Genomic DNA, 23,398 nt, shown 5'->3' with positions numbered 1-23,398 from the left:
ATAAAACACGTTGTTTTTCCCTTTATGACAGGTTTTCAATACTATTTTCATTTTTATTATTTTATTTATTTGAGAGAGCACACAAGCAGGGAGGGAGAGGGAGAAGCAGGCTCCCAGGGAGCCGGACGTGGGGCTGATCCCAGGACCCTGGGATGTTGACCGTGATTACCTGGCCGAGGTCGTAGTGCTTTGCCAGGTTCCTGCACTGTGAAGTCTCCTGAGCCCTCACCTTGCCATCCTCTGTGCTCTGGAGGCAAGTCACTTAAAGTGCATCCACGATGAGGACAGAGAATGCAAGTGCATGTCTTGGATGGTGCGGGGAGGATGGAAAATTCAACTGCATGTCTTGGACCATCCACCATAGGGAGGACAGAGAATTCAGCTGCTTGTCTTGGATGGTGCAGTACCGACCTCAGTGACTTAGAATTCTTCTCTGGGGAAGACTTGCCCCATCCTCCCGTTAATTTATGTATTCCGTCATTCATTTACATCAATATGGACCTGTGGATATTTAGTGCATACTTCCAGTAGTACGGGGTAGTATCACCCAATACTTTATTCCTATTACTTCTTTTGCTACCTCTTATTATTTTGCCATCGTGGTTGGACCCCAAGAAGTCTTTGCATTTTGATGACTCCCAAACTCAAAAACTCTATGTCAAGGAGTATGTTGAGATAAAATCCCATCCAGGGTTTAGGACGTAGAAGGAGGGTGATGGGTGTTCTTGGAAGCTATGGGGAAGGGAGGCACCTGATGTGCCCTTGACATTTTCCTCAGAGTGTAGATTGCATTGGTCAGCTCTGTCCAAACAGCTGGCCCCGGGGTGTTCAGCTTGCAGAAGCCCTCAGTGGACCAGCCACATGCACACTGTCTTTGACCGAGCTTCCTCGCATCCACTTGCAACCTTCCTGTTCCTGAAGTGAATCTGGAGAGTAGTGTGGGCACCACTCCTTCCCCCACCCGTCCTACCATCCTAGTAGAAACATTTTCCTGGAAACATGTATGAAGTGGCAGGAACACATTGTGGACCAGACACTTCCAGTGGTGCCCCAAGGAGGTTACATTGGCCCTGTTGTCTGCATGGCCACGTGCTTCTGTTCACCACGATCGGAACTTTAAAAAGTGAACTCATTCTCTTAGCCCGTGGTGTGCACGTTAATATATAAAACTTTAAAAGGCACAGGGGTGACTGTCACCTAAGTACATCTTAAGAAGCAGTCTTGTTGCAATTCTAGTAACCGGGTCCATTTTATGAATAAGACATAAGCACACTGCACCCTTTCCAAGGAGCCTTTTCTTCTTTTTAAAATATTTTATTTATTTATTTGAGAGAGGGCATGAATGTGGCACAAGTGTAGAGGGAGAGGGAGAAGCAGACTCCCCACTGAGCAGGGAGCCTGATTCAGGTGCTCGATCCCAGGTCCCCGGAATCATGACCTGAGCTGAAGGCAGATGCTCAACCTACTGACCCACCCCAGTGCCCGTCAAGGAGCTTTCCTTATTGGGACAGAATGAGAAGTATTATAGGAAACACAGACGTTTGGAAAAAAAAATGGAAGAGTTATCATTCCAAAGCCAGTGGTTAAACACCAAACCATTTGTACCATTTCTGCAGGTAATTTTCTGGATGTTTTACACATAGATGACAGTTATCTATCCGTATCATTACCATTACTCTCTATATACGTGTATGAATATATGTCCGTCTGCATCTGCATTCATAGTCCATCTACATTTGATATCTGGGCGCATTATGATTTATATCAGCTTGATATCATGTTTGTAACTGTCGACATCATATTGTTCCCAATTGTACTACTTAAACTGTATCAATATTTCTCTACGCATCCACATCTTTCTTTACAGTGTATCTATGCATATTTCATTTTGAACTTTACACTTCCTGCAATATGGTAGCAAAAACCACTTGAGAATTGTTACAAATCTTCTTGAGCATCATTTCTCATGACTTATTCTCACAGAAGGTTATCACTTAACCCAATCATCGTCATTATTATTTTTTTTTTTACCTTTAGGATATTTATTCAGTTTTGATCCTATACCTCATTTTCAAAGCCTTCCATGTAAGTTCTTCATCATAGGGGCAAGATGTGTTTTGTTGTGTATTTCTGATGTATTTCTGTCTACTGTTGTGATTTGCAAACTTTGATTTGATGTCTGTGTCCTTAAAAAAATACGAAAAAAATCCTTTTGTATGCGCTTGAAATCTGACTGGATATCTTACTATTGAAAATTTAAAATTCTTGCAGAAAAGCTAAGAAAATGAAATTATGAATCCCATGTACCCATCAGTCAGCTTGAAACATGAGGAGTGCATAGTCTCAGCTTTCCTATTTAACTTCACCTATGTCCCTTGTTCTCATATGGCTCCATGGAATTCACCTAAACCTATATCCATATATTACTCTGAAATATAAAAACCTTTTTTTGTTTTTGCATATCTATTTTATCTTTACTACACTTAAAACTATTATCAGTTTCCCAATATCATCAACGTCCGAGGCATAAAAGTAGAAAATGACTTTTTTCTATTATTTTGCTAACTCACAGGAGGGCTTTGCATGACAGTAGGTTGATTTGTGTTCTGAACATTTGATGCAGCTGTACCGTCCTCTCCATTCTTTACTCTTCATAGCAGAGTCTCGTTGAAGAAACTGCTATTTCTACGTATCCAACAGGAAAGTAGGTTATAGCATCAGCAAAATGTAGCACTCAAATTATTTTTAAAGGAACATGAGTGTTCTCCGTTGTCTTTGGTCTCAGGATACCGACTCCTTAGTGGGGTAAGCCCGTGTGGCCTGAGGCAGCGCTCCCCCTAGGAGGAAAGTTGCATGGATACGGCCAGGAGTGTGTGTGTGTAAGTATGTGGGGGGGGGCCTCTGTGGGTTCCTTGCATCTCTCCTGTTCTGGTTCCCAATGAATGCACCATGCTGGCAAGAGAAAATGAGAAATAGGGTTTGAAGGGAGCTTTGCTCCTTCATTCAACACACAACACACAACTGCAATTGTTCCCCTTTGCTGACTCACGGTCTACCAATGGTATCACTTTGGTTGGAGCCCGTGCGGTGTGTTATATTGGCAAAGATAGACTATGGAATAGCTACCTCATGTATGACAATCGTAGCTGGCTGTTCTTATGCTACTGTAAGGATGTGCCATTTTGCTTATTTTTCTCATTTTATTGAGATGTAATTGCCATTTGTCACCATATATATTTAACGTAGACGGCATGGTGGTCTGATGTGCGCCCATTCTGAAATGATTATCACAGTATCACTCTTAACATCCATCCTTTTGGATAGATACAGTTAAAGGAAAAAGAAAAGGAAGAAAAAGGAAAAAGAAAGTAAGAGATGGAAAAGAAAAAAAGGAAAAGGGAAGGAAACAAATCCTCCTTCTGATTAGAACTCTTCTCTCTGTTTTCTTAACTTTTCTATGTATCACACAGCTTAACTGATATTAATATGGTCATCATGTTGTCCCTTACCTCTGAGGACTTACTTAGCATATGGGTGGGACTTCCTGCTCTTGGACCACTTTCTTCCATTTCCTCCCCTCCCCACTGTCCTGCCTCTTTTAACCACAAATCTGATCTCTTTTTCTATGACTTTGGGTTATTTTCATTTGTTTTTAGACTCCACATAAAAGTGAGATTGTACATTCTTTGTCTTTCTGTGTCTGGCTTATTCAACTTAGCATAATGCCTTCCAGCTCCATCCATGTTCTTAGAAATGCTAGGATTTCCTTCTTTTTTTCCTTTTAAAGATTTTATTTATTTATTCATGACAGACACAGACAGAGGCAGAGACACAGGTAGAAGGAGAAGCAGGGTCCCTGTAGGGAGCTCGATGCAGGACTCAAATCCGAGGGCTCCAGGATCATGCCCTGAGCCAAAGGCAGAGTGAGCTACCCAGGTGCCCCCCCCCACCCTTTTTAATGGTGGAATAATATATTGCATCATATAAAGCTATCACATCTCTATCCATTCACCCATCAATAGACATTTAGGTTGTTTCCATGTCTTGGCAGTCGTCAATAAGGCTGCAAAGGGGTAAACAGAGGACTCCCACAGGTGATTTCTTCTCACCATTGGTTTATTTTATCCTCCCCCTCCCACATCTTTATGGAGACCTCATTGGCATATCAAACTCTACGTGTAAGGTTTACTCGTGGATTGGATATACTTCCATGTTGCAATATGATTACCACCGTAGCTTTCGACGACACCCCGTCACCTAGTTACCATTCCTTTTTGGTGGACAGATAGTTACGATTTAGTCTCAACAACTGTCAAGCACTTAATCCATTACTGTTCACTATCATCACAAAATCGTGTATTAGATTTCCATGATTATTCGCCTTCTGACCGGCATGGCTCTATGTCCACCTTCCTGTCCAGCCGCTGGCAACCACCAATCTGCTCTCTGCTCATAACATGATCTCATCGTTCAATGTGCTAGTGACCTATAGGCCCTTTGCCGACATGGCCACATGTTTGAGAACAATGATACATATTACAGATTTAACTTAAAATAAGATAAAAGGCATGGTTTTGCTAGAGGTAGGTAGGTGTGCCCCTACTCAGTGCGTGTATGCGAATGCATGTGTGTGTGTGTGTGTGCTTAATAAATCCAAATGTCTACCACATAGATTAGAGATACTAAATTACAATAAGTAGAAGATCATGGCAATCGATTATAAGGAGGATGCATTAAAGACTTCTGCAAAGTGACAGGTGCTGGATAATATTTAAAACATGATTTGATGCTCAGCTAGGTGACAGGAATAAGTCTCCCTTACAAAGATTTACTGCCCTTGGCACTGCTGATACTGGGGCTGGATAATTCTCTGATGCAGGTGACTGGCCTGTGCATTGTAGGATGCTTTGCTGTATCCCCAACCTCAAGCCCCTAGGTGCCAGGAGCACATCTCTCCCCAGCTGCAACCATCAGAAGCCTCTTCAGAAGTTGCTAGATGTCCCCTGGAAGCTAAAATCCCTCCCTTTTATAAAATGAGGTGTGCCTCTGCTAGATGTTACACGGAGGATTTCATTCTCTTTGGGATCCCGGTGGCCCTGTACGTGTGCCTGGCATGACCGGAAAACCAGGGGCAAACAGGACAATGGAGCCCCAGTACCCACATGATCCTCGAAGCCGTTCTCGTAAGAAGAATCTAGTTTATGAATTGTATCAGCTGCGATGAGAATTAGGTTGGTGTTTGGGCACAGTCGTTATAAAGCACTTTATCGGAAAGGAAGATGGAACTGATGTGGGTAAGCGAGAGCTTTAGAGAAAATAAAAAGAATAATAATAAAAAAAAATCCCTGATAAGCATCTCTCAGAACAAAGTGCAGAGTGCGATGCAGCGAACTTATCTAAGATTGGGCAAAGCCGGGTTGCGAATGGACGCTCAGTGGATGGGCAGTGTGCGAGCATCAGAATGATTCCCCGTCCTATAGAGGCACACGGACCAGTGAGTGCAGCCTCTTATTTAGAACTTATTAACATCGGTGCAAAACACCAACAACGTGTTCGCAGAGAACGAGGTGCGAGCATCATTGAAAAGGGGGGGGTGGTATTTTCTGAGCTGTGGTGCTGGTTGATTGAACTTAGATTCTCCAACAAAGAAGTTTGAATAGTCGACGAGTGAACACAAGATGAATTCACGTGGAGAAATGTCTTTACGAGAGACATTATCAGCTTCAGAGCTTCGGAATCAGCATCGCCACGCCCGAAGAATGAAGATGTGACATTGTCATCAGTGGCTTCATAGTGGCTTGTATTGGGTTATCATTTTTAATGTCGATAAGAAGTAGCCACCGTTCACATTCTTGCGGTAAAAGGGTTACAGAAAACCAGTCACTCGTGTTCCGACAGCAATAAAACCGCAGTGTGTTGACGTGCTTCCTTTGAAGTGCACTCCATACCTGGTTCCTGAAAGTCTGAATGATCCACTGCCACTGAATCAAGAGTTTATTTTATTTATTTTTTTTTAAATTTTTTTTTAAAATTTTTATTTATTTACGATAGTCACAGAGAGACAGAGAGAGAGGCAGAGACACAGGCAGAGGGAGAAGCAGGCTCCATGCACCGGGAGCCCGACGTGGGATTCGATCCTGGGTCTCCAGGATCGCGCCCTGGGCCAAAGGCAGGCACTAAACCGCTGCGCCACCCAGGGATCCCTGAATCAAGAGTTTAATTCTGCAACATTGGACTGCGCGGGTGCGCGCCGTGCTTTTTCGGTACAGATTCCGCTACTTATATTTACTACGACGAATGTCATCCCATTGCCTTCAGTGCCCCGTTCGTAAAATGCCCTGCCTACCATTTCCCTTGCCTATGTTTTGCAAACTTTGGTTGCATTTCTGAGCGGCTGTCGCCGTGCCTGAAATAGTCAAACTAACTAATGGAACGGATTTAAAGTTAGTTTTAGTTACACAGGGGAAGAGGCAAAAATGTGAGGCTCCAGCAAAAAATGTAAGAGAAAAGGGAAAACCTGCTTATTATGCGACTGTTCCAGATACGGTTTGATGTGTGCATGTGAATGGCTCCCACCTACAATTGGCTTGCAGTTGTCCTCATGCTGATAGTGGATGCGCTTGTGAATGTGAATTCGGCAGATAGCACACGTTCTGGCCTCATTCGTCAACGCAGTGTGAATGCACAGAAGCAGCAAGGTAGGTTTTGTAGGGGTGGACCGATACCTGGTTCAAAGTAAACACATCTGGCCACTCACCCGTATGTTCTGTTTCCACAATTCCAAATTCCAGTGTCCAGTGCGTGTGTGTGTGTGTGTGTGAGAGAGAAAGACAGTGTGCAATTTTCTCATTCTATTTGTTTCCAGGCTTCCTGCCAGGAATTCAAGTAAAAACGCTCTGAATCCAACCATGTCATTTTACAAATAAACCAAGGGTCATGGGTCGAATTGTGTCCCCCGAAATGTTAGAATGAAGTCCTCACACCCAGCATCTATCTGCGCGAGGGAACTTACTTGGATAAAGGTTCTTTGCAGAGAGAGTGGTAAGAGGGCCCTGATGCGATGACTGTTGTCCATCTACGAGGGGAGCACTCGGCGGGAAGACAAAGCAGAAGTCAGACAGATGCACAAGGAGAAGACAGATGTGGCGCCATGCCTCTGAAGGCCAAGCAACATCAAGGATGGCCAGCGGCCACCTGAATGCACCTTTGGAGCCTTCAGAGCCGCGCGGTCCTGCCAACACCTTGATTTTGGAAGGTTGGCCTCCAAAACGTTGATGAGACAATAAATTAAACCATCGACCTTGTGGTACTTTGTCCCTCCAGCTCTCGGAATCCCGCCAAGATGCTGGGCTGTCTACAGGAGCGACCAAAGGGAAGCAGCCAGCCTGGGTAGCGCCTGGTGAAGGGCGGACCCCTGGCCCAGCTCCATGCTCATCCCTTAGCCCTGCCTGGCTTCTCTGACACATTCCAGCAGTGGGAGACCCTTGTCTTCCAGAGTCCCCTGTGTTTCATCAGACTTTTTAGGGATGCCACTGCGTCGTATCACAGGAACCACACATTCTGGGGCAGGGGGTGGCGGCCCCTCCTTTTTTTTAAGTGACAGCCTTTGCAGGGAAGTGATGGGGCTTCGTAGTCCTCAACTGTAAAATGAGTGGGTTGGACCGATCCCCAGGTCCTTTCCAACTAATTCTGCATGATTCCAGAGCCATGATCATTGTAATTAAGACTCTTGACTTGAATACTGCTCATTTTTAAGCCATGATTAGTGATACACACGCTCCATGTATTTTCTGAATAAACTTCATTGTGACCTGGTTGAATGGTGCATATGAACTGACAAGAGGGGGTTTGCTACTGGAAATTGTGAGATTTGGAACAAATCCAGAGGTCCTGGACCACATGTAGATGATCGCAAGTCAGGCTAGATTGTAGAAGCACAGGGCAGCATTTACGGCAGAAAAATCTAAATTGCACTAAAAATAAACATGGGACATGGGAATGATTTGTCACGTTATGTCTGCCTCTCTCCCACTATAGTGTCTCAGTCTTAGGAAATAATCAACCCCAGGATGGGTTTTCCCCAGCGTCTTTTCAACTTCTAATCATGGATCATAAACAGTTGAGCAAAAGAGCAGCCTGTTGTGTTTTCCCAGCTTATATGGACTCTAGTTATTCATGCCTTCTCTTTTTTTCCCTGAGGAAAGGGAAAATATAATTTGATATTTGAGATTTGAGGTATTTCTCAACCTTTATAGAGTGGAATAGGCATTTCTTTTGTCTCCCAATCAGTGTGAATGTCAGAACCTTTTGAAATTTTGCCGAATGTTTCATGCACTGAGCAACCAGTGCCTATTGGACTTTCTGTGGGGAAGGAAGGCCTATCAGCTCCCTCATGGTGCATGTAGTATTGTCTGGTGGTGGGGGATAGAGGCACGTCTCGAATGATGGCATTAAGTTCAGGTGACATCATTACATTAATGTGTGGCATAGTCTATATTTATGGGGCCAGGAGGACATGGGAGATCCCTAGGAGGGGACGCTGACTTGGGGTTGGGTTCATGGGAGGTCTTCCAAGGGAAATAAGACCTTCCAGTTGAGAGGGAGTTGAAACTTGAGGATATGGTGGGAGAGAGACAGATTTTGGAGTTTGAAGTGTGCAGGGGTTCAGAGCTGGTGCTGAAAGACCTGTGGGATCTGAATGAGGGACCGAGATGACTTCTGGACTCTTGGGTTGCCTCAGTGCCGGGTCCATGCAATCCTTGGCTCAGGGTAGATACCCACCCATTTTATTTCTGTCCTCAGAATAAGAGTGTTGGTAAAACTGTCAGTGGAAAAAGGCACTGAATCCTAAGTTTTTTTTTTGCTTTTGAAGCCCATCACCTTGGGCACTGTTTCTCAAACCTGAGCACCAGAATCCCCTGCACAATGGCTGGGCTCCACCCATTAGGGTTTCTGAGTCAGTAGATCCAAGATGGCACCCACATCAACTTGCTGCTACTCATCTAGGGGATCAAACTCTGAGAACCATTGCATTTGGGTCTTTTCAGGTTATGTTTCCACAAACGACCGGTTCAATTTTTGACTCTCGCATACTATTTTGGTCTCTCCTGTTTGGAAGGTCGCTTTAATACCTCCAGGTCTGAAGGTTTGCTTTTGACATCGAGTCTTGCTCTACTGATTTACACGTTGTCTTTTTTCCAGGTTCCCGATCAGTGCATATTTATTGGGCATCTACCATGTGCTATGGACTGTGCGGGATGTAAAGATTAATAATAACCACCATAAAAACTCATTGATATGCTGCATGTTATTTATTCTCCCCATGCTTCCAAATGCTTGGCTCATAATTCAAAACACTTGAAGGCAGCCGATTGTTTCCCACTTCAGGGATCCAAGGGCACATTCTATCTCAGACAAAGGTCTTGTAATTCCAGGCTGCATGCAGCTCTCTTGCCTTCAGACACTGAGAAACCATGCACAGAACTTCATTCGTTCGTTTATCATTTGATAACCATGTATGCACACCTTATTTTGAGAGGGTCATCAGACTAGATAATATAAGACATAGAAATATAGTTAAGCATCAACCCCCGACCCCAGGGAGATCACCATCGCAGTAAAGAAGACAAAATGATCAATGAAATGCTTTTATTTTTTATCATTATTATTTTTTTAATGAAATGATTTTACTACAACACATGCACACAGTACATTCCATAAGGAGGATGAAGATAAAGACCTTGGGAATATAGAGTCTTAGTTTCTTTTTTCTTTTTAAAATAGTTTATTTATTTATTTAAGAGAGAGAGCAAAAAGGGGCACAAGTAGGGGTCGGGAGAGGGAGAAGCAGACTCCCAACTGAGCAGGGAGCCTGATGTGGGGCTCGATACCAGGACCCTGAGGTCATGTCTTAAGCTGAAGGCAGATGCTTAACCTACTGAGTCACCCAGGTGCCCCCAGAATCTTATTTTCCACTAGAATCTTATTTGGCACCAGTATCACATAGGTGGTTTGTTATCTGTCTATCACTGCATGAAACATTCCCCTAAAACCCACCTTAAAACTGCAAATATTTATTATCTCATAGATTTTCTAGAAGTCAGGAATTCAAGAGCTGCATAGCTCAGTGGTTCTGACTCAGGCTCTGCGATGATGCTGGAGACTGGGGTGGAAGGTTTCTGAAGGCATTGGAGAATCTCACTTAGGTGTCCCTCCCTTAGCAGGAGGTTCTAGTTCGTTGTCACATGGGCCACTCCTTAGGGCCAGTCATACAACATTGGTGCCTGGCTTCCCTGAGTTGGGAAGGAGAGAGACAGGATGAGAGGGAGGGAGCCTAAGATGCAAAGCGTCGTCTTTCCTACCTTGATCTCAGAGGTGGTGCATCATCAGTTCTACATGCTGGTGGTCACCCATTTGGCACCATATGGAAAGGGGACAGCAGGACGGTGTTGGTACAGGGAGGCAGGGACCAACAAGTTCCATCTTGGAAGCCAGATTATCAAAGAAACATGTACAAAGGAGGTTGTTTATGAACCGTGTCTCAGGATGGATGGGGTTTTGTGCGAAGAGCAAAGGAGGGAGTGAGTAAATACGGGCGTGCGGTGAGTGTTGATACGGGCACTTCTCAAACGATGACATACATGCATGTGACATCACGTGCTAATTCACACAAATGCACATGAATGGGTTGAGTGTCATTTCAAGGGCAGGTGGTTGTGTTGGACGACTAAATTGAAACCAGAGCATTAGATGGTGGAAACCAATGGTAAGGCCAATAGATGTTGATCCGCTGGCTATGGAGGAGACCGGCTGCTGCTTTTGCTCAAGTGAACCATTTTTGAATGTCAATTTTAGGGTGAATTTGATGGAGGCAGGTAGTGGTGGAATTAGAGGTGGAGGCCACGAGGCTAATAGTGTGAATTGAGATCCAGCAGTAGTAGACAACTGAGGACATGAAAGCATGACACTCCCGCCAAGCCCTGGAAGGTGGTATTGATGGGAGCAGGCTACGTCTTGCATAGAGAACCAGGTATTGGGGGGGCCATCCAAGGCTGGGGTCACATGTCAGCTTGTTTTCATTAAAATAAGAAAGAGGGTTCAGAAGTTGAGTGAACCGGTCAACATAGCCAGATGCTACAGAGATCTGTGAGAGTGACACCGGCACGTTCATTCTGGTTCATTCTGGTGGTGATAAGGTCAGAGACGGACTTGAAAGATGTCCTTTTCTCTCCTTCATATTTTCTGTCTTTTAGTGTTTTTCTTTCTGAAACTGGCCTCCCATGTTCATTATCAAGACCTTCCCCACCACTGTCCTCCTCCACCCGCAAACCTACTTATGTCCTGATGCATCGTACCCTGAGACAAGGAACTCATGGTAACAAGCAGTTCTTTACTTCTTCTCACATCTCTCTGCCTTCCACTCTGACAGCACACCTGGACTCTGGGGCTTGCCCCGGGCACCACTGCAGGTGGCTGACCCTTCAGCAGAGCCAACGTTCTTGGAGCTTCTCCATAGACTCTGACGTGTTATTGCCCCTCCTTCCAGGGGCTTTATCCTTCCTTGAATTCCTGAACACTCTCCCTTCTGGGTCCCCTCTATGGCCTTTCTCTTCCTTTCTGACTATACTCGTCCTGCTTCTTCAGGTACAGCTGCTCCTTCTATAGTCTCAGGCCACTTCCCTGGCTCCCAGACTGTCCCACGTAGCTTTCCCTCTGCTAGTGATCCAACTGTGCTTCCCCCAGGAGACCCCTGTGTCCTGATTTTCTGCTCTCACTTCTCCCTCAGGCTTCATCCTGCTCTCACAGTTGCCTCTTTTGGGACAGCTTCATCTGTACGCTCTGCCAAAGGCGCAGTTCAGTGTGTCCAAATTCAGCCCATCACCTCTTTTGCCAAGCTTGCTCCGTTCCCTGCACGCTGTTTTCCCGGGAGAGGCATCTTCTGCACTCAGTCCCTCGTCCCTCAGTCCCGTACTTTGCATCCCCTCTCTCCATCTGCCTGGTGTGAATCACTTTCTGGGTCTCTTTATTTCTCTTGGCTGGGATACATCTCTACTTCCATGGCCATGTTCTCACTTTACATTTGCTGTTTTGCTTCCTGTCCTGTCTATGGCTGTTCATACTCTCCCATCACTTTTTAAAACTTTGCCCGTTCCACATTCCTGAATAATAGGTTGCATCAGAGGACTATCCTGTCCAGAAACTGTCCACAAGCACACATGGTCTTCCATCTCCTGAACCAGCCGTCCTCGCTTCAGTCCTGTGCTCTCCTCCCAGGTAGCTGTTTTCCATGCAAGCTGAGCATCGCTGGGATTCACCACACCTGTTCCTCGCCTTCTTGCCCTGTCATCCTCAGGTTCTCCTTCTACCTGGGTACTCTTGTACCCCGCTCTCCCACGCTGGTTGGGAAAACTACTCCTGTGTTCCTCCTTTACTCGCACACTCAATACGTCCTGTCACCATATGTGTGCGCTTTTCCCCCTAACACTAAGCCATTCTCTGTGATGCTAAGAGGGTGTCCTACAATTCAGTTCAATTTGACGCTAACTGGAGAAGCCACAGGTGAAGGGCTCAGTCCCACAAGACCATTTCCACTGCAGAACAATTGCAAGCAGCTCAGCCGCCAAGTTACTCTGTCCCCAGCTTTTCTCTGACTCGAGTACAAATCAAAGCTTCCCACAACCCCCTCCTTGGATTGCATCATTTGCTAGAACAGCTCACAGACCAAAGGGAAACATTTCCTTAATGTCTTCTACTTTATTTGATAATAAAGGACATCATATAAAATATACAGGTGGAGAGATTCATAGGATGAGGTCTGCAAGGGTCTCGAATTGGGAGCTTCCATCCTCCTGGAGTTGGGGTGCACCACCCTCCCAACCATGGATGCGCTCAGGATGGAGAGGGGCTGGAAAGTCCAAGCTTCTAACCATGACGTGGTTTTCCTGGCGACCAGACCCCATTTTGTAGCTTTGCTGAAGCCCACCACGTCTTGCCCCGTTAGAACAAAGGACACTCCTATTACTCAAGAAGTTTCAAGGGACTTAGGAGCTCTGTATGAGGGACCAGGGTCAGAGGCCAAATATTAGAAGAAAGGTGCTCCCAGTGATTTAATCACTTAGGAATCCCAAGGGTTTCAGGAGCTGTGTGCCAGGAACCAGAAGCAGAGCCCCATACATTTTTTCCCTAGCATTTTACCCATCCCTATACTTTATCCATCCCATGAGGCTAACATTCTGTTGTGCGTACTGTCTCCTCTGACTCTGGCATGCGTTATGGACCCTCGTCTCTGGCACTCATCAGTTTCTACCGAGGGAACCAGGACACCTGAGGCTTCCTAGCCACGTAAAATTGATTTTTTTCATGTTCCAGTTTTCTCATCCATAAGAGAGTTATTATGTGGAGTACCTACATCTAGAGATGTTTGCAAGACAGATAAGTTAATGAGGCACGTGAAGTACCTTAAAATACAGGCACATGGTAAGGCAGGCCCTTCCTATTGTTTATCTTTGGTCTTATCTTCCTCCCTCTTGCTCTGAAATCCTTTACCAAGGATGGCTTCATGTTATACTTAGAATAAACCCCAAATTCCTTATACTGACCTATTTGGCTTTACACGGTGAGCCTCCTGCCCACCTCCCCAGCTCCACCCCATGGCATTCTCCCATTACCACCCTGCTGGTATACCAGTTGTCTTTTGGTTTTGTGATCCAACTAAGCATGTACCAAATTAGGGCATTGCCCGTGCCACTTCCCCTGCCTGGAACCTCCTCTCTTCTTCCCACAGAAAGTGGGTTACATGCTCTCCTGTCTTCACGTCGATTAGCCCACTCTTACTCCCCTCTTGGCGCTCCATCACATTGGAAAGCATTTTCATTTTTTGCCCTCTTAGGTGTGTTTTAATGTTTTTCTGCTTTTCCTTAAACACATGAGTCCAGCTCAGAGGAGGTGCACACTGGGTGTTTGTTGAAGAAATGAGTAATATCAAGACACGCTGCGGACATTCACTCAATGAATGAAAAGCCAGAGGTTGAACGTGGTGGACAAGTGTTAGCAGCGCAGCCATCGCAGTTTCTTAGACAATATAGCCAGGCCGGAGACAGTATGAGGGAACAACTTTGATCTTTTAACCTATTTGTTGTAGAAGGAAGTTTGTCTTCCACCTAAGGGAAGTCGGTTCTTCATCAACTATTGAACTTACAAACTAGCATGATTAACCGAAAATGTGTAGATTATTCAATATATGGATGATTTATTTCTAGATGCTATTTTTATATTATTGTTTTTTTGCTGGTTTTCATGTCCCTAGACTTTTTACAATTCTTTTTCTGTATTTTTTTTTAACAGTGTCAGAGAAAGGCTTCACGTTTCTCATTCTAGTCCATGCCTAGAAAATAGTGATAAATTTTAGGAATGTTAAGGATTTTGGAGCTTAATTATTTAATGTCTTACATGAAAGCTATAAATCTGCTGTGCTGTGCTGTTTGTTTCTACTGCTTGCTGAAGAGATGCCTTGAGTCCTTTTTCATTTTATTGTAAAGGTTTGTGTCAGAATTAGCCATGTGGACAATGAATGAATTCCTTGAATTCGTCCAAAATGTGGGTTGACTCAGGAGGAGTAGAATTGTGTAAAATTGATTATATACATTTTAAGTTATGCTTTTTATGTTCCGTAGAGAAATTTCTCTCCTTGTTGTTTTTCACTCGACTTTTATAATGCTAAAAATTAAACAATTTGAACATTGTATAAAACTGGGAGCCAATCCAAGTCAGAAACAGATGTTTTATTAAATATGCATCTTTTCAAAAATGGATATAATTTGGAGGATTGTTCTGTTTGAGAGATGGTAGATAAAATTTGGGTTAGATAAATTAGGTTACTTATGTCAATTTGAACATTTATATACACATCTAGAAATATCCAGGGTGACCCCCTGAAACCTAGATATATACATTCTCTTCTTATGTGAGTATGCCTTTTTTTTTTTTAAGATTTTATGTCTTCATGAGAGACATGCAGAGAGAGGCAGAGACACAGACAGAGGGAGAAACAGGCTCCCTATGGAAGCCCGATATGGGACTCGATCCTGGGACCCTGGGGTCACGACCTGAGCGAAGGCAGACGCTCAACCACTGAACCATCCAGGTGCCCCATGAGCATGCCTTTTATTATTTTTCTAATAGCCACCCAAAAAATCTACCAAAATGAAAATTCCCCTCATTTTTCCTTCAAAAATTTGGTAGGTCACTGAGACTCAAAAGAATATTAAATAACAAATGAATAAGCCTGGGATTAAAAAAAGGTTTTTTTAGAGGCACCTGGGTGGCTCAGTTGGTGAAGCATCTGCCTTTGGCTCAGGTCGTGATCTCAGGGTCCTGGGATTGATCCCCACGTCCAGGATCCCTGGTCAGCGGGGAGTCTGGTTCTCTCTCTGCTCTACTCCCCCTGCTCGTGATGTCTCTCTCTTTCTCTCAAATAAATAAACAAAAGATTTTTAAATACCCCTGAAATATATTTAGGTTTTAAAAATAAGTTTATCTTCTCTTGTTTTTGCATATGTGTGTGCAAGTCTGGTGCAGACATTCAGTCTCGGGTGCTGCCCAAGCCTTGGGAGCCCTGAGCTGAGTCGTGGTGTGGATCCCTTGAGGGCCCTGTGAGCTCTGCGGCTACCTCCTGCTCCTGCTTTCTGTATGCTTTACTCTGACACGTGGCTCCTCTCACCCTCCTCTCTCAAGGCTCTGTTCCGTGCGGCTCCTAAAAGTTTCTTAGAGCCGTCACCTCCACTGAGCCTGGCATTTTCTATTCCTTTTTTTTTTTTTTTTTTTTACTTCTAAAGAGTTTATTTATTTATTCATGAAAGACACAGAGAGAGGCAGAGACACGGGCAGAGGGAGAAGCAGGCTCCCTGCATGGAGCCCAACGTGGGACTCGATCCCAGGACCCCTTGGGACGAAGGCAGACACTCAACCACTGAGCCACCCAAGTGTCCCTGGCACTTTCTATTCCTTTATGACTGGTACAAGAGCTCCTGCAATTCATTATGAGTACTTGCTCTGAGGATGCCCTCCCTCACAAGAAGACATGTCCACTGAGGACGGGGGTTGTCCCGTTTAGTCTTCGGAATTCCTTTCCTGGCCTCATATCTCATTTGTGGTCTGCACTCAACCAACACCTGTAAAGTGAAACGATAGGATTTCTAGACAAGATTTGTTACAAGTTATTTAGGTACGAAGGGATACAATCATGTCAGTGCCCTCTTGGAAAGTCAGAGGTGTATGAATGGTACCTTTTATGAAGGTATTTAGATCTTCCTATCTTATTTTCTAGGTCTCCTTTGGACCTGCTACCCAGGGTGAATTGGAATGGCCATGAACGTTTTCATGAGCCTCCAAACCTTCAGTTGTAAAGATGAGAGTATATGGAGAGGCTTCCTTGAAACATTATCCTAGTGTGGGATATATCATTCCCCGTTCCACGCCTCGTATTCCTCCAAAGGTCTGTATGCTTTTGACTCATGTGTTCTCCGCATGCTAAGATTCTATCGAAATGATATAATTGTACAGTAACATTTGTTAACATATTCGTGAACTCTAATATTGCTAATATATTAGTGACTCATAAATACTGCTTTAATTACAGCTTCCCCCTTTTTAATCCACCTTGACTGTTTGAAAACTATCATCGCGGGCCATGTATGTCTTTAAAAGATTCCTTCCTAGGGGCACCCGGCTGGCTCAGTCAGAAGACTATGTGATTCTTGATTTCAGGATCTTAGGTTCAAGCCCTATATTGGATGCAGAGATGACTAAACAAACAAACAAAAAAGCCATTTATAATAAAAGATCCTTTTCTGTGTCAATGAATGCATATGAAGTACAGCGTAAGTCTTCACAGATGATAAGTATTTGATAGGGCGTCGTTTCTATGTCAAAAAGAAGATTAAAAAATAATGTCACGTCACTTTCAAAATAATCGGCTATTTGTAGTCATATTTATCTGCTTTTTTTTTTTTAATTTATCTGCCTTTTAAGGCGTTTGATTATAGGGCATCCACTGCAAACGTAATGGTAAAATCAAGACGTATTTTGAGAAAAAAATTATTTTCGTCTAAAGAATTTATTCTTTAACCTTTGAGAGTTGCTATTCGGCACATGACTTACATCTTAGAATTTTGCTTCAAATACAAGAAAGGATTCCTGCATCATGTCCCATGGTGAATCATGCAACAGAAATCACATGAGGGAAATGGAGTATTTGCGTGGACGAGAGGTGGCGATCTGCATTGCCCCTTGATTTCGATGGCTAACCCGGAGGTGGCGTAATTAGTATGGATGTCGTAAAGGGTCCCTCCCTGTCTCTGACTCCTCAGCGTTGAGTTTCTCATACAAAATCCCCTCTGGGAGAATGTTACCCTGTGAGTTTGCACCTAATGGGTTAGCCATGAAGAAGAAACTAAGAGTATTTGGAACGTATTTAACCTCATACAGCAGGAGATGTAGTACAACGTGCGTTAAGGATTGGGGGTGAGTAGGCTCCAGTAAGAGAGGTACTGGGAGATTACGGGAGAGAGGGAAGCAGGACAGGTGGAAACATTCCTGACTGGGGCGGGACAGCTTTGAATACAGCTCAGTCCAGCTACAGATGAACAGACTTCTTTCCAGGGACTTTAACTGGGCTAGACGACCACACAGTAAGCACTACATGATGGGAATATTTATTTTGTTCTATCAGTTGTTAGGTTTATCAGATTTTAAAAGAAAGCATATGCTAATATGATTAATCATTCTGTCTCACCTGTGTACCTTAAAAAAAGAACCATCAGGGCAGCCCAGGTGGCTCAGCGGTTCAGCACTGCCTTCAGCCCAGGGCGCGATCCTGGAGACCCGGGATCGAGTCCCACGTCAGGCTCCCTGCATGGAGCCTGCTTCTCCCTCTGCCTGTGTCTCTGCCTCTGTCTTTCTCTGTGTCTCTCATGAATCAATAAATAAAATCTTTTAAAAAAAAAAAGAGCCATCAAAATTAAAGCAAACAGAAACAAAAGCTCCACCTTAAAATAATAATTAATGAACATTTTTCTGTGCCCCATCACAAGAAAAAAAAATTGTATTGGCCAGTCAGACATAATTCATACTAATGTCTGTAGAAGTTTCCTGAAACACACATGGAGTTAACTTTGCAGTTGTGTATGTAGCACTGGCCTGCGGTTTAGAGCCCAGATATGACCTGGGATTGGGTGAACTAGGAATAGCGCCAATTTTTAAGTTGTAGTATTAACGTTACAGCGTGAGAATAGCACCTACTGTGTGCATCACTCATGCACTGTGAGGTTGTCTTTGCTATCAATATCAAATAGCCTCCTTCTCACGGACAGATACCATGTCAGCTGTAGATTCCCACGGTGTGGGGACTGAGAATGTGGGGTAGAAATGATAGTCCTTGTCGCACCGGAGCCCGTGTAGCAAGGTAGATGGAAAGGAAACTACCTGGTGTGAGTCCAGCCCTACCTTTTGCAGCTCTGTGCTCCTGGGCTACTTGGCTACCTTCCCTCTGATTCCCTTTTTCCAACCAGTGTTGATAACGCCCTTCCCTACCTTCTGTGCTTCTTGAGAAGATAAAAAGAGTCAGTATAGAAAGCACTCAGTATGTGAAATGCTGACCCACGACATGTGTTGACCACTATAGTTCGTTTAGTTGAAGATGCCGCTCGATTTGGTAAAATGTGTGGTCGTGGATGTCCAGGGAGACTCAGCTCTGCCTCCGTCTGCCTCAAAGCCCATGACTTATATGACTTAGTGTGTGAACATTGGTTTTTCTAAGACCTTTTTTTTTTTAATTTTTATTTATTTATGGTAGTCACACAGAGAGAGTGAGAGGCAGAGACACAGGCGGAGGGAGAAGCAGGCTCCATGCACCGGGAGCCCGACGCGGGATTCGATCCCGGGTCTCCAGGATCGCGCCCTGGGCCAAAGGCAGGCGCCAAACCGCTGTGCCACCCAGGGATCCCAACATTGGTTTTTCTAACTGTAAAACAGATGTCATGATAGCTACCCTGCACGGCTGTAGAAGGGTCAGCGATGTTGAACGCCGTCGTGATTGTTGTTACATATGAATTCATTTTCCTAAATATATTTTAATCAACAGTGTTCTTGAAACCCAGAAGAAGTAAATGTGCTAGTTGTTATGAGTAATCAGAGCATAATTAAAATAGGACCCTGCCTTCCTACAGTTTATTAATGCACTATTGGCTCGCTGCCTTTGAAACCCAAAGACCTCATCTCCTTGGTACTAATATTCCTCAAGCACCATGAGAAGTGCATTAAATGAAGTAGTCTCCCTTTCCACTTACTCTCCTTCCTCGGGCTCTAAAATGGTGAGTGTCAGTCACAAGATGAGACTCTGTGAGAGAGCTCACAGGGAGCCACTTTGCCTTGTTGTGATCCTCACTTGAAAGTGGAAGGAGCGGCACGTTGCTTGAGAATCACCCTTTAAAGAGAAGAGTCCAGGTTGGGATGACAAGAATAATGCTAAACGATCCTGGGGGTGACTTCTGCTCAAAGAGACACCTAGTGTTGTCATAGTGGGGGCCAAGCAAACAGGGCAGTGTTTGGTCTTGCCCATCCTGACCCTTGGCTGTAGGCGAAGAACACTGGCTGCCTGCTGAGGCTTGCTTCTTGCAAGCAAACGATCTCCAAAACATGGATCGACTCTTTACCCGAATTGCATTTTTCGAGGATTTAAAAGTCTTAATTTAAATAAAGCTAGATCGCACGTAGATATGCACTAAATTGATTGTCATCGTCAACGAAGATGTAACAGAGCCCAAATGAATACCCACGAGACACGGACTGGAAGCCTCAACCTGCCTGTTTATCCTAAATCGTCACGCTGCACGAGGACCAGGATGGTGGGATGTGGCATCTACAGTTAGCCGCACCTGCAGGGGTGTTGTGTCATGATTAGCAGCTTGCCTCATTAAGGACCCAGTTAAGAATCGCTCTTTGCCACTACCGGCTACTTCCGGTAACAACCCCAAAGCAAAGTTATGTGAGCAATAAAACATTGCCCTTGAAGCACGCACACTCATCTCTTTTATGGGCTGGACCAACATACCTCTTTCTTGTTTTTGTTTTAATAGGGACAAAGGTGTTGAGATGGAAAAGACGTCAAGCGTGTGTCCGTGGAGGCATTTCTAAAGGCGTCTTCCTAGAAGGACGATGTAATGGTGAGTATCCAAAGGACCCATTGGCTTCTGCTGACTTCCGCTACTGATGCATTTGCAGCCTGGGTAAATCAAATCTCGCCGTGCTTTCGGGCTGCTGTGGTAGTCGGAATAGTTTCCTCCTTCAAAAATCTATTTGAAACGAACCAAAGTGCAAAGCCGTGATTTCAAGCTCATTTGCAGTGCGTATAATGGTACATGTTGGAAATTCGGGGCTTTGTAATAATTGCTTGTTCCTCCAAATAGCCACGATGCTCAGTATATCTCATTAATTCGCTGTGCATAAATGGGAGGCTCAGCTTTCTGACTCCCCTTGTATAAACCGCTCCAAAATTTACCCTCAAGCCCATTGGCCACTGGAAGCCTACTCCGATCTAGAGTGAGCATCTCCAGCTACGAGGGCATTTGAATGGTGGCCGTCCCTTCAGAATGACACCCAAATGCTAGACATGTTCTAACCCAGGCAGAGGGCCCACTGAGGCCACGGGATCTTTCTATCTGGAGAACAGATCCCAACGAAGGGGAGATGGGTGGGATATTTCTATGATCTATGGATGTGAGCGCTTGTTAATAAAATCATTTTGCACCTTGAAACCTGGGCCCGTTCCTTCCCATACTTAAATTCGAGAAAGGTTGTGTTTTCATGTGTTTCAAGTAAATGGTTATGTCTTTTCATGGCTGAGCTGTCGACTTGAGCCCTGCTGACGTGGTGTTTATGATTATATATCATTCACATATTCATTATCTACCGTTTTTCTTAACAATTTGAGTGGCACAGCTTCCAAATATTTCCCACCATGGAGACCGCAAATGGCTTTTGGCTTCTTTACAACTTCCATATCTTTAGTCGGTGACAAACTTCTGTAGGATTCCTGGATTCTACAAGATTGTCAAGGTCATATTTTTTATGAGACCCTTGTTCCCCACAGACTGGATTTCCAAGTTCCTCTCCCATATGCTGCCATAAAACTTTCTTCCCCCCCTAAAGATAATTTTTTAATTAGCAGAGATTCACGCTGTCCCCCTTTTGTTATCAACATGCAAATTTGGAAGATGATTATAGATGGCAAAATGGTTACTATTTTTAACTTGTGTAGGTTATTTTACCAAAGGTATTCAATGCACACACACATTTCTCATCAGTACATACAGCAAATCATCATTAACAGCACATTATGTAAATCCCTTTGTCTTCTGAATTATGCCATGAGTTCCCCCCCCCCCGTTTTTATGTCGTTTTTCAACCTGGAGGAGCGTTGCTATCTAACGGGGCACAGAGTCTTGGAAATCTGTCTTCCTTCTCACACGATCACATTTTGGAACGGCAGCCCGATGCGGCTTGGTCATAATCATTTCGGTAGCCGCTGTGCTAGGAGCACTCTGTTTAATATAATCAGGCTGTCCTGGTTCCAAGGAGAAGCAGTAGTAATAGGTCTGGCATCGCGCTCCGAGCCGTGGACGAGCCACAGCTCATAATGTGACAGCTCACATAATGAAACCCAAAGGGAACATTATATAAAGTGCACAATCAGGAGTGGAAAATGAGGACTTCTGAATCTAGAAAGACCTCTCACTTTTTGGGCCATGTGCACTTAGGTTCAATCTGCATTTGAAACCACCAGGCAGTATGGACACGTGTGTGCAGGAGGCTGCCTACCTGCCCGTCTGAATCGGGGCGTGCTTTCCGATCATACTTTGGGGTGGCCGGGATGAGGGGAGATCCCAAGTTGGAGCTTCTCGTGTTGTATCCTGAGGATGGCGTGGCTGGATGAACAGCTCATGGCAGGGAGTTTTCGTGTTCGTGGATTCTCAACGTGTCTACACGGGAGCTGAAAGCTCCGAGGGTCTTCATCTGGGTCATTCACGAGGGGTGCAGGCTTTGGTGGCCAAGCTCCCACATCTGTGCATCGGGGTGGGTGGGGGGGCGCTGATGCCTTGATCTGGGGCTGCTGCTAAGTAGCTATTTCTGGGTGATCAGGCTTCTGATATACGTAAAGAATAGAGAGGCAGGCACCCGTTCCTCTTTGTTATGGGGAATCTGTGATTATGAATGAAGGAAAGCAACTCCTTAGGAAGGACAGATCATTCATGAAGCCTCTTGATACTTGAAAATTTCAACATATGCCACTTTAATCACATTTTCTCTACAACGTTGACTGAGCATGTTCTGGTTTTGTAACCTCTGTGAAAGGAGACTCTTTGCAATGGATTTTCCTTCTTTTTCAAAAAAATTTAAAAAAATTTATTTAAACTCAACGAATGAGAGTTCAGTGATTCATCAGTTGCAGGTAACACCCAGTGCTCATTCCATCCTTTGCCGTCCTTAGTACCCATCACCCAGTTACCCCGTGCCCCCAACCCCGTTTGCGATGGATTCTTCTAGGGATCTGGGATGGTCTTGGGGAACCAGCATTAGAAATCCCTTGATTTTATTCCCAAGATGGCTTGGTTCATCTCAAAACTGATGACCAAGGAAAAGTCCTTCCACATTCCATAATTTTCATTTTCATGTGAAGTCATCCAGAGATAAGCCAGGAGTTGGGAAGTCCAGTATGATATGGAAATGAACGTATGAGTATTTTGAAGATCCTGATGAGGACTACTCATCGCCTAAGAATAAATTTGAATGCTGAGATAGTTTGTTTATGCTCTTTGTAGTTCTGAACACAGTATGCCAACAGATCTATCTATGCCAATGGATCTTTTATTAAATATTTTGTGATTCAGGGATGCGTGGGTGGCTCAGTGGTTGAACCTCTGCCTTTGGCTCAGGATGTGACCCCGAGGTCCTGGGATCGAGTCCTGCTTCGGGCTCCCTGCAGGGAGCCTGCTTCTCCCTCTGCCTGTGTCTCTGCTTCTCTCTGTGTGTCTCTCATGAATAAATAAATAAAATCTGTAAAAAAAAAATTTTGTGATTCAGAGGGACACAGTAGTTCTGCAAATCCACTTGGTACAGTAACTGGGATCAGACTTAAATATAGAAATATAAAATATACATAAATATAATAAATAATGTAAATATACATAATTTTATTATACATGTTATCATATAAATAGAAATACTTTGTTTTTCAGTCTCCTCGATCCTTTTCCTTTCAACTATTTTTCCGAACCCATAATCTTTCCTTTGTATCAATACAATACTGCCTGCCTCCCCCTTGCCAATTTAATGCTGCTTTTCT

General features: G+C 44.3%; 1 protein-coding gene across 2 annotated transcripts in view; it reads left to right on the top strand.

The window, feature by feature from the left end:
- NLGN4X (neuroligin 4 X-linked) overlaps positions 1-23,398 on the top strand; it is a 296,558-nt gene that overhangs the window by 16,009 nt on the left and 257,151 nt on the right. For both annotated transcript variants that reach the window (XM_055338876.1, XM_055338877.1), the window contains exons 2-3: positions 16,325-16,492; positions 20,133-20,219. The gene's annotated coding sequence lies outside the window, so the exon portion shown is untranslated. The remainder of the gene's footprint in view (positions 1-16,324; positions 16,493-20,132; positions 20,220-23,398) is intronic.

The sequence above is a fragment of the Nyctereutes procyonoides genome, unplaced genomic scaffold, assembly GCF_905146905.1.
Source record: "Nyctereutes procyonoides isolate TBG_1078 unplaced genomic scaffold, NYPRO_anot_genome, whole genome shotgun sequence".
Classification (NCBI taxonomy): domain Eukaryota; kingdom Metazoa; phylum Chordata; class Mammalia; order Carnivora; family Canidae; genus Nyctereutes; species Nyctereutes procyonoides.
Note: the sequence above shows the minus strand (reverse complement) of the source record. Positions and strands in the feature narration are given on the sequence as shown.